Here is a 19,005-nt window from a genome sequence, read left to right on the forward strand (position 1 = left end):
GTTGGGTCTGGCTTCACAATCCCAATGAAGTCTTCAAGGCGTTAACCTACATGGTTTTGGAACCTAAGGTTAAAGATGAATCGACTCTAGTCCCAACTAGTATCACACAGGAGGTGTGGGGATTAGACTTCCCAATTGCTAGAGTTCTCCTTTATATAGTATTCAAATCAGGGTTTGCAATCAATGTTACCTTGGTAATAAAGCTTTCACTATTCACCGTTAGATGAAAACATGATTAAACTAAAGCTAATATCATTCAGCCGTTAGATTGAACTTAGATTGTTGCACACAAATGAAAAGTTACTTCATATACATATGGGTAACCATACCTAAACGCACACACCTTTGTTGGCTCAACAATAGTTAACCGAAGTTAGCCATATGAACACTTTCATATCAACCTCATTCATCTTAATCATAACTAGTTCAAATGACTCAAATGAAAATAGTTCTAGAGTTGTTCAATTGTTTATATTCTCATAGAAGTATACAAGACACAATTGAAGCAAAATCGATTTTGATTCACTCGAATCAAGTCATGAACATTATAGCCACAGTTGGCAAAAGATTACATTCCTTATTATATAAATGTATTAGTTCATGAACAAACCGATTTTATAATATAATATACTGAAGTATGCAAACAGATACGCATACCTTAATGGCCATACTAAGTTTGGGTTCGCCAGTATGCGAATGGGTACGCATACCATCAAACTCAGTTGAATTTCCAATCAGTACGCATACGGGTATGCATACCATGGTTCCGGACTTGGATCACACATATGCAAGTCCACATACTGTGCTTATATCCAATTGTTCTAAACTCTCATTTCAACTATTAAACATTCTCGGAAGGCGACAATAGCTGTCTCACACAAACTATTAGCTTCAACGCAATTTTCAAGTGATCAAATGATCAATACAAAACATTTCGAGTCTACATCAAATGATTGTCTCACACAAATCATGTAAGATGTTACAAGGCGATTTTCACATGATCATATTTTGAATTTCTTCAAGAACATAAGATGAACTTGGTTAAAGTGAAAGCTTACTAACACATATTTTGAGAAATATGTGAGTGAGTCAAACTCATCTCGAAATATCAAATGTGCATAATTGAAGTCTATATACCTATACGACTTTTCTCTCAAATAGGAGATATAGTATATACACTTTTGAGTGATAGATGAGTTCAAGTCTCCACATACCTTTTGTTGATGAAGTTCCGCAAGCTCCCCTTAGTAGTTCTTCGTCTTCAATTGATGCACGCCGTGAAGTCTAATGCTCAACTACACTTTCTATCCTAATCCAAGACTTAGATATAATTAGACTAGAAATCAAGACTTATAGTTTTGGAAACTAAACTTGACAAACAAGCTTGAGATAGCAACGCTTGCGAGTTCGACCGAGCAGTGCTCTAACAATCTCCCACTTTGTCAATTTTAGTGACAAAACTATTAATACATATGGATTACAAATTATATAAACTTTGTAGCTTCACATCCAAATGTTTGATTTCCTTGGTTCTTCAACATTACTCGAAATCTTCGTCACTTCCAAGTACTATAGTGATATTGAACGTGTTCAACTCAGCATCATAATTGTTGAAGATCCATAGCTATAACAATGAGAAAACAGTTGCTCTCAATCATTGTTATACAATGTCATATTATTATTACACAGCATCAAAGTCCAATTGCATCACAACTTTGACAACAATACTATGGTGATATGTATCACTCCCCCTTAGTCAATACTTCATCTCACATGAAACCCACCCTACATAATGATCTGTAAGCCATATGTATTTGTAGTGTGAACTACACATTAATTCTCCCCCTTTTTGTCAATATAAATTAGAAAAGGTACGAAAACTAGTGGGATCCTAATGAAATTTCCATAGAGATACCTCATGACCAAAAGAGAACAGATCAACTTTGTTTCGATGATTTCACATAGCCGAAACTAGTGTATTCATCAAGGAGTTTATAATTATACAAGAAAACTCCTACAATATTCTATAGCCGCACTCCCCACAAAGATTTGGAAATTAAGCACAAGTTCAATTAAGAACTCTCCCCCATAAAATGTCATTCCCGAAAGAACAACAAGAGAGACCTTACTTTCACAAGAAAAGAAGGATTTCTTTGGACATTAACAAATAAAATGAAACATGAATTTGTATAAAAAAAAAACTTAATTAAATTGACCACAAGAGAACCTATGATTAATTTAATCGGAAATGCTTACATAAGGGAACTTACAGAGCCGCACAACATTTACACAAGGATGTGGATCAGGGAAAGACCAATATTGCAGAATATTCAAAGACTCATCAATATTTTCATAGAGACATGTAATAGACTTAATCTTTGTAGACAAAATTTCATTCTATCTTTTATCAATATTTGCATAAAGACATATGATAGACTTAACTTTTGAGCCAATATGGGACAATCATAGTTCACGGACGCAAACACACATATCCCATAACAAGTTGCAATATATAAAACCATAAAGATTAATACTGCAAAATCATCTTCCAAATAAACTTTAGAATTTAAATAAATAAATCTAGAAACATTGCAAGATGAAAATCGTTGGAAATAGCTATATGTACTCACAATAATTTCTATTCCAAACCCTAGTTATCCTTCTTAAAACACAAGAATAAATTCTCATAAGAATTTTCTTAGAAAAAAAAATCAAGCTTCTTTGATAACATCATACCTTTAAAAGGGTCCATCATAAAAGGTATCACTCATATCCTTGATTCTTTTGACCATAGAGACTCCATGTTCATGAGATAAAACATTAACTTTCCGATAAACAATGTGGGCAAGATGCCTAGCTTTGACACAGTCCATGATGAGTTTATTCAGGTTCCTGATCAAGATCTTTTGATTATCAAGGATTTTGGTCTGACCATTAATAAGCTATTTTCATTTGAAGGTTTGCAAATTCGACCCTAGAGTCATTCTGAAAAAGAATTAAATCCTTGACAGATTCTCCAATCCATGAGTTATACTCTTTCCTTTCAATCATCTTTTTCGAGACAAGTTCTTGAACATAATCGCGTCCTTTAATGTCTTCTTCCATCTCAAGATTCACCACTTCTTGAGGTTTTACAAACACGAGAAGGACATCCTTGTTGTGGAAACCGTAAAACTCCCAAGAAAGACAAGGACGTTCGTGGAGTAGATGTGGAATACTAATGGATCAGCAAAGATCCAACAAGAAATACCTTCTGTTTTCAAATATCTCTTACCATCATGGCTCAATAACTAAAAAAACTTAATCAGAGCATACATAAGAGACACATTGGTAACACAGAGTCAAGAAGTGACTCAACCTTCACGTAATCGGAAAACAACACAAAAAATACAAGACAGATGGTAACTAACAGTAGACTTGAGCATCTTACAAATATCATCCTTGCAACTCTCAAGTTAGATACAAGGATGAAATTTCCTGGAACTAGGAAGCAAGGTGAGATGTAATCCCACCATGAGTATTGAGAGATGCACTGTGAATACCATCTGAGAGTTTGAACCTAGTATCTCTTGTCTTCCTTCGGCTATTTCTAATTCCAGAAGAATTTGACATAACCTTTTCAGAAAATCCATTAAGAGAAATTTTCTGAGAATTAAGTCTAGGACCTCTAGCAATTGGTTCATGAGGATTAGTGGAGAGAGGTCTCTTCCATCTAGACTTAGATCTACCAGACTTATTCTCATAACCATAAGGAATGCGTATTTTAGTGGTGTAAGAGTTTGCACCAAGAGGAGAAATGCGATCCCGGTAGAGATTTCGAGAAGGGAAACCACTGAAATCCCTTTTATGAAAGTTTTGGGTTTATGCAGGAATGAATACCATTGTAGAGGTCGTCAGACAATTTACTCTGTCGACTGTAAAAAGAAGTAGATTTTGAAGATCAGAAATCTGTTTCTTTCTAGCAAAATAATGTTGAACATAGTGATTCTTTTTCCCACAGAAATAACAGGTTCGTGGAAGAGAAACATTGGATTGAACCTGTTTTAAATTCATAACCCTATTAGAAGACTGCAAGTTATGTAAACACTTCCTAGCAGAAACTTCCTTTGGAGAACTTTTCTTCATGTATTGTAATTCTGTTTGAGAATTAGTGATGGACACCGAAGATTTTCTCATTAAAACATAGTTTTCCTCTTTCAAGGATTTGCACTGTTTTTGGGCTAGAAGAAAGGAAGTAACCAATTTCTCCCTTTCAACACGAAGGCTGTCCAGATCTGATGGATGAGTCTCGATCAAACGTTTTTCTCTAATTGAATGTTCTTTAACAATATCCTCAAGAGTACTAATCTTTTCACGATGTATAGTAGTTTTTTGAGCAAGTTTTTCGATATTGTTAGAGAAGGACTCAATGATGTTATAGAGTTATCGTTCTCGACCAAGAGACTTCTCATGTTCATCAATAAGCTGATCATGTTTTTCCTTCATTAGATTTTATCTTGGCATCTTAAAAAAATAATAGACTCAGCTGTAATTTTTTGATTTCTGTTGAGTTCCATTTCTGTTTTAGGCATGGAGCTAAATGTCTCATCAGAGGGAAAGTTATCAGAATCTGGTAGAAAAATATTCCTACCTCGGGATTCAGAAGAATCAGCAAAGGAGTTATCCTTGGAGGTAAGACCAAGACATTTGGCATAATTAAAAAATTTGGGACTCATTTCAATGCGTGCGAGTTTGAGATACACAACAATCCACACAAATCAGATTTCCACAAACACAGACTTAGAAGGTCTTAAACGTGTTTTCCTGCTCTGATACCAATTGAAAAAGTGGGGGTCTAACAACCACACCCAATATTTCGCTTAGCAATCTGTATGAAATAACTCCAATATACTTTCAAGAGAATCAACTAGACAGTCAGACACAATCTTAAGAAAAGTATATCAAAGAGTTTATATCTCAATTTCTCAGTTCAATCCGCAATCAAACAAATAGGAATTTGCGAGCCTGATTGAATAAGAGAAATAACTTGGACGGTATCATAAACCAATATCCAAGTGTCAATAAATTCAATCAACAACCAAAGGTTGGATTCACAATTGATTAAACTTACGCACAACCTGTAATATTTTAATTATATAGACAAATATAATGCAGAAAAGAAATAACACAGACACCAGAAGTTTTGTTAACGAGGAAACCGCAAATGCAGAAAAACCCGGGGACCTAGTCCAGATTTGAACACCACACTGTATTAATCCGCTACAGACACTATCCTACTCCAAGTTAACTTCGGATTGAAATGTAGTTGAGCCCTAACCAATCTCACACTGATCAAGGTACAATTGCGCAAGATTCAAAGAAGGCCACCAACCAATTAAGGATATGATTTTCACATTATCACAGATGATAACTACATTGAGTCATGAATCATGATATGACGAGATCATCTCATAATAAAGTATTCAAAGTTTCAAACCCAAAGAGGAGGTTAGTTAGAGGTATGATAATTGGTCGCAAAATGAACGATAAAATCATATGAAAACTAGAAAAAACTTATAAATTGAAAACATAACATAATTAACGGTATATGAAGAAAGGTTTAGATTTTACTTCTCTACATTGCCAGAGACGAAAGATTATTAAATTAGGTTAGTATGAGAATAAGGGTGCAAGAGATTTACACATTTATCTACAACGTGGCACATAAACTTAGTAAAGGTTGTTCATTTAAATCACTAAGCACTTTCAATTAATATAAATTTGGATTTCTATGTGTATGTCCTTGTGAGACTATTTGGGAGTGTAAGGAGCTTGTGATGGAATTATACAGATACTTTTAAAGTCCGATTCGGAAAAAAAAAAGCCAGAATTTTGATAACCTTAAAAATCGGTCTATGTGGGTATCCTATGTCATTTGATTCTTTAGGAAAAAGCGTCACTTTTTATGAAATTTATTTTGATAAGAATCGGATTACAAGTGCAATATTGAAAACCGATTATTAAAAATCCGATTTTGACCACCTTAAGAATCGGTATATGTGGGTATCCCATGTAATCCAATTCTAGCAAGGAAAAGTGGCAACTTTTCTGTATTTTTTTTTTTTTTACAAGAATCAGATTACAAGTGCAATATTAAAAACCGATTGTTGAGAGGAAGATTTTATATGATTTTGCAAGGACACAACCGGTCTATGTGGAAATTCCTAAAAACAGATTGTGTGAATTGATTTCGAAAAAAATAGACGTTGAGTCTTTATCTATATAAGGAGAACCTCTTTGAGCCACTCCCATATCACACGCTGAGCCTAGAAAATAGAATTTGATCCAGAAGTAGATATGCATCGCGTGAAATTGTTCATCCTCGTCTTCCAAGAACGTCCAACAAATTATATTCAATGTTTTGGAAGAGAGTGAACAGTTCTATTATGAGCGCGTCATTAATCCAAAAAACCGTAAATGGAGAGACTTAGGTTTTCGAAACCAATACATAAAAAGATCAATGCGAGAGTATGTTAAAGTAAGAAAAATGGTGAACGACCATCATCCAAAAGCTTCTCATCGTGAAAAATGAGTAATCTGATATTTTAACACCTATCTCATCCTTTAATGTTTGCATACAACATCGAATATATAATTGATATAATTGCAGGTGGAACGATTCAACGGCCTATGACGAATCCGTAATGGGGAAAATAAGTTCATTCACCACAAGGAATATGCGGTGTTGCACCGTCTGCAAGGAGGTTCATTGACGAACATTTGATGTGTCGCATTCTAAAATTCGCATACTGAATTGTCCTATAACCAATCTCACACTGATCAAGGTACAATTACGCTCCTTATGTCTTTGAATCCCAGCAGGACTCTACGCACTTGATTCCCTTAGCTTATCTCACCCACAACTAAGAGTTGCCATGACTCAAAGTCGAAGACTTGATAAACCAATCTGTCTCACACAAAAAAGTATATTGAATAGATAAATATGTCTCCCATAGATAGACCTATGAGTTTTCTTCCGTCTTTTGATAAATCAAGGTGAACAGGAACCAATTGATATACACGACTTATTCCCGAAGAACAACTTAGAAATATCAATAACCTCACAATAATCTTAATCGTATGGTAGATAAATAATTGTGGAATCAAAAACGATGAGACAAAGATGTTTGTGACTACTTTTTATCTTGCCCATCAGAGATTAAATCTCGAAAAAATCTTAGAGAAGATAGTACTCAATCACGATAGAAAACAGCAAGATCAGAACACACAACTACAGAGAAAATAGTTGGGTGTGGATTCATAATCGCAATGAAGTCTTCAAGTCGTTAACCTACAGGGTTGTGGAAAAACCTAAGGTTAAAGGAGAGTCGACTCCAGTCGCAACTACTATCACACATGAGGTGTGGGGATTAGGTTTCCCAGTTGCTAGAGTTCTCATTTACATATATAGTCTTCAAACCAGGGTTTGCAATCAATGTTACCTTGGTAACAAAGCATTCAACATTCACTGTTATATGAAAACCTGATTAGACTCAAGCTAATATCTTTCAACCGTTAGATCGAAATTAGCTTGTTACACACAAATGAAAAAGTGACTTCATTTAGATATGAGTAACTGTACCTAAACGTGTACACCTTTGTTGGCTTAACAATAGTTAACCGAAGTTATCCATATGAACACTTTCATATCAACCTCATTCATCTTAACCATAACTAGTTCAAATGACTCAAATGAAACTAGTTCTAGAGTTGTTCAATTGTGTATATACTCATAGAAATACACAAGACACAATTGAAGAAAAATCGATTTTGATTCACTCGAATCAAGTCATGAACATTATATCCATGGTTTTCAAAATATTTCATTCCTTATTATATAAATGTATTAGTTCATGAACAAATCGATTTTAGAACATAATCCACTCAAGTATGCAAACGGGTACGCATACCTTAGTGGCCGGACTAAGTTTGGGTTCGCCAGTATGCGAGCGGGTACACATACCACCAAACTCAGTAAAGTCCCGGAACTTGAACCTCACGCCAGTTGGCGTACCGGTGTGCGTAGTGTGCATACTTAGTTCTCGGACCTCTACTAAACCAATCAATACGCGTACGGGTATGCATACCATGGTTCCCGGACTTGGATCACACATATGCAAGTACGCATACTGTACTTATATCCAATTGTTCTAAACTCTCATTTCAACCATTGAAACATTCTCGGAAGACGACAATAGATGTCTCACACAAACTATTAGCTTCAAAGCAATTTTCAAGTGATTGAATAATCAATACGAAACATTCTGAGTCTACATCAAATGACTATCTCACACATATCATGTAAGATGTTACAAGGGTATATTCACATGATCATCTTTTGACTTTCTTCAAGAATATAATATGAACTTGGTTAAAGAAAAATCTTACCAACACATATTTCGAGAAATATGTAAGCGAGTTAAACTCGGCTCGAAATACCAAATGTGCATAATTGAAGTCTATATAGCTATACGACTTTTTTCTCAAATAGAAGATAGAGTAGATAGACTTTTGAGTGATAGATGAGTTCAATGATGAAGTTCCACAAGCTCCCCTTATTATTTTTTCGTCTTCAATCGATGAACGCCGTGAAGTCTAATGCTCAACTACACTGTATATCCTAATCCGAGACTTAGCTATAAGTAGACTATGAGTCAAGAATTATAGTTTTGAAAACTAAACTTGACAAACAAGCTTGAGATAGCAACGCTTGCGAGTTCGACCGAGCAGTGCTCTAACAATAAGATGGAACAAAAACTTCGAAGGTATTTCTATGAGAGACATATTTATGTATCTGAATAGACTTTTCTGTGGGAGACAGATTTTTTTATCAAGTCTTCGACTTTGGGTCATAGCAACTCTTAGTTGTGGGTGAGATCAGCTAAGGGAATCAAGTGCATAGAGTCCTACTGGGATTTAGGGGCGTAAAGAACGCGACTGTACCTTAATCGGTGTGAGACTTGGTTAGGGATCAACTACATTCTAGTACGAAGTTAACCTGTAGTAGGCTAGTATCTGTAGTGGATTAATACAATATGGTATTCAAAACTGGACTAGGTCCCGGGTTTTTCTGCATTTGCGGTTTCCTCGTTAACAAAACTTCTCGTGTCTGTGTTATTTCTTTTCCGCATTATATTTGTTTATATAATTGAAATATCACAGGTTGTGTGTAGTTCAATCAATTGGTAAATCCAACCTTTTGTTGTTGATTGAAATTGATTAACACTTGAACATTGGTTTTTGGTACCATTTAAGTTATTTCTCATATCGATCGGGCTCACATATTTCTATCTGTTCGATTGCAGATTGTATTGAGAAACTGAGATATAACTCTTGGATGTATTTCCTTGATTGAGTCTGACTGTCTAGTTGATTCTCTTAGAATTATATTGGATTTAGTCCATACAGATTTCCGAACGAAATATTGGGTGTGGTTGTTAACCCCCGCTTTTTCAATTGGTATCAGAGCAGGCAAATACGTTAAAGACCTCATAAGTCTGTGTTTGTAGCAATCCGACTCCATGGACCAAGTGCTATCTCTGAAAAACGTATCACCAGAAATAAAAGTTCTGTTTCCGTAAAATCTATTCAAGAGAAAGACTTGTCAATCTCTCATATAGATGAACATTTTGTTTCTACGAAACAAACATATTCCTACGAAACAAACATGTATTGATATGTGTTACCCTAATTTTCTTACTGACGAGTCTTACTCTGAAGTAGAAAGGGAAGCAACCCAAGAAAGTGCAGCGCTTCTAAGTCTTATTAGAATCCAGGTTGTTGAAATCAATAGGCTGAAACACAAGGTCAATATGATCATTGGTATGGTAAAGGATCGTGATTCCCAATTAAGGATTCTTTGTGACAAAAATGCCTCAGTTTGTTCATATCGAACTTAACTCGAAGCTAAACTCAAAGAGGATGCCTTGGAAATCGAACGCTGATTGAGTAAACTATTTATTCAATGCAAAGGATATTCTGAGAAGTCCACTATACCAATTGCTTCAGACTCAACTGTGATGTCGGAAAACGTGACTACATGTAATCGTATTTCTCTGATGAAACCAGTTCTAGAAGCTAATTTGCATACCATTCTCATTGCTATAAAGGTGTTTGGTTCTTCCACTGATCAAAGAAACACCACATCCTACGGAAGGAAAAAATCTTCTAATGATGTTGCTAATCCTACACACTTTAATCACTCCGGTGATCAGAAAGTATGTCTCTTTTATGATTCCAAATGACATGTTCAACGGAAGAGCAAATTGAGGTTGAATGACAACTATTTTGGTCGACTTCAACACACCTTAGATTTAATTCTCAAAGGTGTAACTGACATTCGGATGTCTAAACAAATTGGTTTCAGTACTCACCCTGTGAACTCTTCCAGGAAGGTCAGTTCAATCTGCTTATCTAACGTTCAGACTAATTGTAGTGTTAATGGAAATAAGTCAAGAAGATTTCAGAAAGGTCCCTCTCAACCCAAGAAGAAGGATGATGTCCATTATGTGAAAAAGGTACCAGTAGGTGAAAACAACAATGGATATATGAAGCACAATCTCAATTTGATAATTGAAGGTTACAAGGATCTTATCAACAGGCTGTCAAAATCCTCCAAACAATCTTCTGCTGGTAAGGATTCAAACTTAGTCTCATACTTTGATGATAGTACAAATATGGGCTTTGGCGACAGTTCACAAGATTGAACTGTCACAAAATAGTAGGCTATTAGATATATGTAACAGTTTTTTATTAAAACTCAAACCAAAAGTGCCGAACAATGGTGACTGTTTTTAAACTGTTACTAAATAATTACACAATGACAGTTTCTGCAGAAAAATGATATTATACATTGATCTACGACAACAGTTCATAAACTGTTACTATTCTTACGCTATCACAACTGTTTTAAATAAGAACTGTCATCAAAGTCTAAACTTATAGGTAACAGTTCTTTGAATCACCGCTACTTTCATTTATAGTGACGGTTCGGGTTAAAACTGTTAATGCCTCTTTTAAAGCACGAAGTTGTTGGTTACTTGGTTCCTAAATTAGTTAGTGGGCTTCTTCTCTAGACCAGCGGCACCAGCCCCTTCCCCTTTTAATACATTTTTCTTCGATGAAAACCGCAAACGAAGAAGCTAAAGGACTATTTCTTCTCCATACCATCATCTCTATTTATTTCCATTAGGGATGAAGAATCTTATCTGTTTCAACAATTCTGTTATGTGTACAAGAAGATCTCATCTCTCTCTTCTCATGGTTATTTTCTGGAATATTTATTTTTACTCAAATCTAGGGTTTCATCACTATCTTCAATCCTTGTCTCTCGATCACTCACTATTTGTCTCTCGATCACTCACTATATATATTGCTGGGGGACAGATCTCTCTTTTTATTCATTTTGTCCATGTGTGCGGAAATCAAGCTTGAAAGATCTTTCTCCTTTATCTCAATTGGAAACTCCGTGAGTCTCTGGAATTTTTCTCTCGGGAAAAATGACGGCCCTGAGTTAGCTGATTTTTTTGATGGTGGTCCCAAAGATTCAAAATATTTAATTTCTTACAGGTATAAGTTTTCGATTTTTTTCCAGTGAAATCCCTAGCTTATGATTTGGGTTTGTCTTGCAATTTCTATTTAGGTTTGTTACCATGATCTGTTTCGGTTTCTTATGAAGCTCTAGACTTGAATACCAAGATCATTGTTGAGTAGTTTTGTTTGATGTAGAATTTCAATCTTGTCATATGTGGCCTTCGTATTTGATTCCTCAATGGTCAACCCTCGAGGTAGTTGGTAAGTTTTTCTTCGCTGGTTCAAATTTTTAGAGTGTTGGTGTGATTTGGCTAGTGATTCGTGAAATTGGTACTGGAGTGTGTGAAGGTAAACAAATTGAGTGGTTCCCATGTTGTCTGCATTCAGTGATCAATGTTTAACTGATCCTAACCTTGTGTTTCTTGCAAGTTCTGTCAAAGTTGTCATTATTAATTAGCTAATTTTAGAGTCTGAATTTATGGCACTTCCCTAGTTATAAATTGCTCATAACAAAATGTTTTATGAATATTGGTACTTCAAAATTTTGATTTATATCTTGATTTTTTTGTTTGTATTCCTTATTCCCGCTTGCAGGAGGTTGACAGCTAGATTTCAGGACGTGGAGAACGAGCTAAAAGTTCATGGATATGATGGAATGATAGGTCCCAGGACTTGGAGATCGAGATAAAGGTCCACAGATATGGTGGAATATGGAAGGTTTGTATTATCAAATTAGAATTAGAATTCTTACAAACAAAAATAACAGACCATTTGTTAGTCTGTTGCATAATATCGCTGTGTGTTTGTGTATTAAGGGTTTGGTTTCCTCAGATACAGACATTGATTTTTTTTTTGTTCTTTCTGTATGGGTTTTTACAAAGCAACTATGGTAATACATGACCCACTTCTTGCATATGAATTGAAACAGAACCTCTTTGTGCATTTGCAGATTTGTACAGGAGAAACAATTTATGGATGTGCAATGTTTTATGGTGCACCACTAGATACCTCGTTCCTTTCTAAAATGGATTACTCTGATGCTATCATTATTAGATAGAAGCTGTTGATGGAGTTTGGCTGTTGAGGAAGATGGTAGCAGTTGGGTTGCCGTCGAGGTTCAGTTTCAAATGAGTTAAATTGGTGGTGATCATGCTGGGTAATAAGATAAGTCAGCTTCGTTGATGGATGGAACAAAGGAATGTATATGGTAGTTGGTGAATTCGAGTCTGCCATGGAAGCCGGAGGGGATGGAGCTGAGTTAAGGGTGTTGCAAGTTTATGAAGAATTCCACTGACCAGGATTCTGCAGATTCACCTACAAGGTATAGTTCTTCTCAAATAATTTCATATAAATATGAATTTGTGCTACCAAGGACGTCATTCTAGCTAGTGTTGTATCATATAAAAATGAAACTTTTTAGTTTCTTATTTTCTTGCTCGCTCTTACTAAGTATATTCTCTATTCGAATTATTGACAATTACGTTTTCGTATTGACACTGTCGAAAAGATATGAAAGAAGGTTTCTCTGAGCCACTTCCCATTCAAGCGTTGGTCCAGGTACTTCCCCATTTATCTTTGAAGCTATTGTTCATTGGTTTTTTCTACGGCATAAATTTTTTTTTTTTTTTTAGTATTTTTGCAAAACATTCCACAGTGATTTGGATGATATTTGGACGACTTATCAAATGTGTTATATAATGGATATCCGACTGACTATCCTACAATTGAAGGTACGAAATTTCTTGGAATGGTCGTTGAAAGCATCAAAGCTAAAAGTTGGCATGTGAACAACTAGCTTATTATGCTCAGGTACACATGTGTCTTGTTATCTACATAGATTGTTGTCCATTAATTCTTATTTACTTTTATGAAGTAATTGACGCTGATTTCATCATGTCATAAGTAAAGATGTATTAGATCTCCCCACTATGATCCCTATGTATGTCTGGATTGTTAACTTGGATTCTTTGTAGAATAATTAAGCAGCGGTAATTTAAGTATAATATGGTCAATATGAGTATTTAGAAGTTATATATTGAAATGTTCAAATAATTCTCAACCCGTTGCTTTATTTTTCATGTGTATTAGCTGTGTGGTCTTCATGTGTGCGCTGACCAGGCTCACTCCCGCCTGTCCTCAAGTAATTTGACCGAAGAACATCGAAAGAAAAATCTCTCATTTCATCAGATGGAAGTACTAAAAACCAAGGTATCTATAGGTGGTACGTAAATCAAAGATATCATAGCATATATATTGTGTTTCACAAAGGGTGATAGGTGGTACCTGTCATTTTTCAGCTAGAATACATAAATATTACTGCGTTCAGCTACTAACGGTGTTCGGTAATCTAATATTAAGTACATTGCACTAATTATTTATTTTTTTGACAAGGTAGTGATGGATGATCTAGATGTACATAATATCGGCCTCTACAAGTTTGCTACTGATTCAGCTGATTTATCCATCTCCGACTTTTAATCGATAGTTGAGGAAAAATTCAGTAATGTTGAACTACATAACAGCAGAAATCTGCAGCCCAAAAAACGTTACAACTGGTCAGGAAAACACTAATTATGCAACAAAAATCATAAAGTATAATCATCTTTTGAATAAGAGGGTTGAGTTCTCACCTAGAACCACTATGCAAAGTATGTAGGGTCGTGAGCTTGCAATGTTTGAAAGTCTATGATAATTACTTGTATATTGTTAGCATTTTGTAAATCCATTTGTACAAGTGCGTCTCTATAAATATTTTTATCAAATCAATATATTCCTCTATTTTGGCATGTATTTTTATTATCTATGATTGACCGTCTACCGGATGGGAAATTAAGGTAGCAATTAAGGTTTTATGCCGTGACAGGTGTATGTAAAAACTGGTGGCGCTCAATACTGCTTACGTGACATATTGTTAATAAAACCCATACTGTTTCATCACAGTTTTTTCAAATAAAATGTCACCGTATGAAGTCTGCTATAAAAAAAAAGGGTTTACGACGACAGTTATGATTAGAAAATGTTACCGCAAGTTGTCAACCATGACAGGTTCACTAAGAAACTGTTACCTTAGTATAACAAGCAGAGTTTTTTATGGCAGTTTTAGTCAGAAGGAAATGTCACCTTAAGTTGTCAACAATGACGGGTTAATGTATAAACTGTCACCTTATAATAATGATTCTGCAACTGTTTCTTTAAGACCTTTCGTAACAGTGGATTTGGTGACAGTCCAAATATTTTTCAAAACTGTCACATAAGTATTTTGGTGACAGTTTTTAACTGTCACCTAATCCCATTTTTCTACTAGTATAGTAAGTTTTATGATACTTTTTCACATCATAAAGGGTTTCCTCCAAAAATTAGAAGGAAAAAGAGGATAAACCATGAACATTTTTTCTTTTAATGAGCATAATGCTCATACTTCTGTTAATTAATCACAAGGACTGAAACCTTACTCATGAGAAATCCTGTTGAGTAAGGTATGCTAATAATCGGGTATACTTATTGGTAAAATTCTTTCTGATTAATTGAGTTATTCTCTTATCGTTCATAGCTAAGCTATTGTCTACAGATAGTTTTTCCTAAGTATTGTTTTGTTTCGAGAATCTCTTCAATTGTTTACTTTTTAATCTTGGAATTTTTTTTTTAAAAATTGAGTTGTGAGCTACTTTTGTGCTCTAAATTTTTTTCTCCTGTGAGAATATAAAATTTTGTGAGCCAAAAATTGTGAAAGAATATTTTGACGTAGCAAAATTTTGATGTGTTTTGTTTACCTTGTAAAGAGGTACTTTACAGTCTTTTAAGTTTTGTTTTTGGGACCATGTTGGTTTTCGTACGGATATCCACATTGACGTGGCACGAACCAATTTTTAGAAACCCTAAAGTTATTCCCTAAGAAACAATTTAAATACCAACCTATTGAGTCACGTACGCATACTCTAGGTTATTTTTGTTTTTGTCAAGAATGTCATCACCTTCTCGCACTTGTGATTTTGCAAGAGGTTTTCTTGATAAATGTATTGGTTTCGGGTCCAAAGGGAAGAAGAAAAGAACCCTAGTAGAAGTTGATGATATCAAATATCAAAAACCTGATGATTATTCGGATGTCTCATGCTACTATGCTTATACTCATCAAGATATGGAGAATGATGAGATAGTTTCGGCCGAAGCGGTTCATGATTTTCTTAAATACTTTTAGGGAGCAAAAATGCAGCTCATTCATACTATGAAGGGTCTCGATGTGTTACGAACTGAGTTGAAAAAGTTTAACTCTGACCTTGTTCTTATGAAGACACATGTTAAAGATCTTCTCAATGAGGATATCTTCTCAGAAGAATCAGTGGATGCTGTCAATCACGAGCTCAAAGGTATCAAGATCCGTGATGGTTCAAGAAGTGTTCGTTAGCTCATGTCTGAGTTTGCTTTTTGTTTTTAGGATTTAGTTTTTATTTTGTATAGGAAACTTCTTATGAGAGTTATTCTTGTGTTTTTAAGAAGGATAACTAGAGTCTGGAATAGCATTTATTGTGATTACATATAGCTATTGCAAACTATTTTCATCTTGCAATGTTTTTAGATTCATTTATTTAAATTCTAAGTTATTTGGAAGATGATTTTGCAATATTAATCTTTATGGTTTTATATATTGCAAAACTTTCATGGGATATGTGTGTTTACGTCCGTGAACTATGATTATCTCATATATGTCAAAAGTTAAGTCTATTATGCCTTTATGCAAATATTGATAAAACATAGAATGAACTTTTTGAATATTCCGCAGTATTGATCTTTCCCCGATCCACTTATATGTAAAAGTACTTTATGGCTCCGTAAGTTTTCTTATGTTGAGCATTTCCGATTAAATTAATCATTAAGGTTCTCTTATGGTTAATTTATTCGATTTTTCTGGATACAACTTCATGTTTCATATGATTTGTTAATGTCCAAACAAATCCTTCTTTTCTCGCAAAAGTAAGGTCACTCTTTTCGTTCTTTCGGGAATGACATTTTATGGGGGAGAGTTCTAAATTGAACTTATGCTTAGTTGTCAAATCTTTGTAGGGAGTGCTGCTGTGGAATATTGTAGGATCTTATAAACTCCTTGATGAATACACTAAGTTTCGACTATGTGAAATCATCGAATCCAAGTTGATATGTTCTCTTTTATTCATGAAGTGTCTCTATGAGGATTTCATTATGATCCCGCTAGTTTTCGTACTTTTGCCAATTTATATTGACAAAAAGGGGGAGAATTATTTTGTAGTTCACACTACATACATATGGTTTACGGATCATTACATAAGGGGGAATGGTTTTCATTCTGAGATGAAGTATTGACTAAGGGGGAGTGATACATATCACCATATTATTATTGTCAAAGTTGTGATACAATTGAACTTTGATGTTGTGTTATAATACTATGACACTGTATAACAATACAAAAACAATTTTGTTGGTTATAGTTATAGCTAAGGATCTTCAAGGAATGTTGAAGAACCAAGGAAATCAAACATGTTTTATGAGAAGCTACAAAGTTTCTTTATTTTGTAATCCATATGTATTGATTGTTTTGTCACTAAAATTGACAAAGGGGGAGACTGTTAGAGCACTTCTCGGTGGAACTCGCAAGCGTTGCTATCACAAGCTTGTTTTTCAAGTATATTTGTCAAAACTATAAGTCTTGATTTTTAGTTTACTTATAGCTATGTCTCGGACTAGGATAAAATGTATAGTTGAACTTTAGACTTCATGGAACTCATCGATTGAAGATCTACTGAGGAGACTAAAACTTATCAACAAAATGTATGTGGAGACTAAATCTTATCCATCACTCAGAAGTCTATTATATTCTATCTCATATTGAGACTAAGTCGTATAACTATATAGACTTTACATCATACACATTTGATATTTCGAGCTGAGTTTAACTCGATTATATCTTTCTCGAAATATGTGCTAGAAAGTTTTTTGCTTTAACTACATTCATCATTATTCTTGACGAGTTTAGTTGGAAAATTTTTATTTGTTAGAAGCTAAAAAAAGAGTCAAAAGATGATCATGTGAAAATTGCCTTGAAACATCTTACATAATTTGTGTGAGACAATCAATTGATGTAGACTCGGAATGTTTCGTATTGATCATTCGATCACTTGAAAATTACTTACAAGCTAATAGTTTGTGCGAGATAGTTATTGCCGTCTTCTAAGGATGTTTCAATATTTGAAATGAGAGTTTATAACAATTAACCTTTGTCTGGATATAACACAGTATGCAAACTGTTCAAGTGTGATAAAGGTCCGAGAACCAAGTATGCATACCAGTATGCGAACGATTTTTATTATCAAAGTCCGGGAACAAGTTTCCAAAGCCGTTTTCAAACTACTTCACCAGAGTTCGGTCCGGAACGACAGTTTGTGTACCCCGTTTGCGAACTGTCGTACATGACCAATGTCCAAAACTTAAGTTTGTGTACCCGTTTGCAAACTAAGTTGGTTTAAGTTCTAAAATCGGTTAAGTATGATTTCATACTCATGAAAAAATACATATATAAAATAAGGAATGCAATCTTTGCAAACCGTGGCTAAATGTTCATGAACTGATTCTTTTGAATCAATCCGATTTTGCTCCAATTATGTTTTGTATACTTCGATGAGAGTAACAATTGAACAACTCTATAAGTAACACAATTAGACTCATTTGATCTAGAAGTGTTTGATGAATGAGGTTAATAAAAAACTGTTCATATGAATAACTTTGGTTAACTATTGTTGATCCAACTCAATATACATGTTTAGGTACGGTTACCTATATCTAAATGAAGGTATATTTCATTTGTGTGTAACATGCTAAGACCATCTAATGGTGAAGAGATATTTCTTTGGTTTTAAGCAAACTTAGCTTGAATATTAAATCACGATTTCATCTAATGGTGAATATTGATTGCTTTGTTTTAAAGCTATCAAACCCTGATTTGAAGACTATATAAGGGAGAAGTCTAGCAACTGGAAAATATAATCCCCACACCTCCTGTGTGATACTAGTTGCGTACTAGAGTCGATTCTTCTTTAACCTAGGTTTTTCCTAAAACCATTATAGGTTAACAACTGGAAGACTTCATTTGGATTCTGAAGCCAGACCCAACTATTTTATTTGTAGTTGTGTGTTCTGATCTTACTTGACCTATCGTATTGAGTACTATCCTCTCTAAGATTGGATCGAGATTTATATCCGATAGGTAAGATATAAAAAGTAATTACAAAACTCTTCGTCTTGTTCTTTTTGATTCCACAATAACTTGTTCTACTACCATAAAGTTAAGTCATTGTAAGGTGATTGATATTTCTAGGCTATTCGTCGGGAATATAATACCAGATTATCAGTTGGTTCTTGTTCACCTTGATTTATCAAAAGATGGAACAAAAACTTCGTAGGTATTTC

The 19,005-nt window shown here is 34.6% G+C and overlaps 1 long non-coding RNA gene across 4 annotated transcripts; it reads left to right on the forward strand.

Moving 5' to 3' along the window:
• Positions 1-11,145: 11,145 nt before the first annotated feature.
• LOC113357939 lies at positions 11,146-14,350 on the forward strand. 4 transcript variants are annotated; one of them, XR_003364004.1, is made up of 8 exons: positions 11,146-11,607; positions 11,767-11,832; positions 12,166-12,288; positions 12,521-12,892; positions 13,079-13,128; positions 13,302-13,380; positions 13,660-13,779; positions 13,967-14,350. It is a non-coding gene; the product is annotated as an uncharacterized LOC113357939 (long non-coding RNA). The 4 variants fall into 4 exon arrangements; XR_003364006.1 differs by lacking the exon at positions 11,767-11,832 and having other exon boundaries at positions 13,660-13,792; XR_003364005.1 differs by lacking the exon at positions 11,767-11,832 and having other exon boundaries at positions 11,147-11,607; positions 13,963-14,350.
• Positions 14,351-19,005: the final 4,655 nt, after the last annotated feature.

This window comes from Papaver somniferum, chromosome 3, assembly GCF_003573695.1.
Source record: "Papaver somniferum cultivar HN1 chromosome 3, ASM357369v1, whole genome shotgun sequence".
NCBI classification, from domain to species: Eukaryota; Viridiplantae; Streptophyta; class Magnoliopsida; order Ranunculales; family Papaveraceae; genus Papaver; species Papaver somniferum.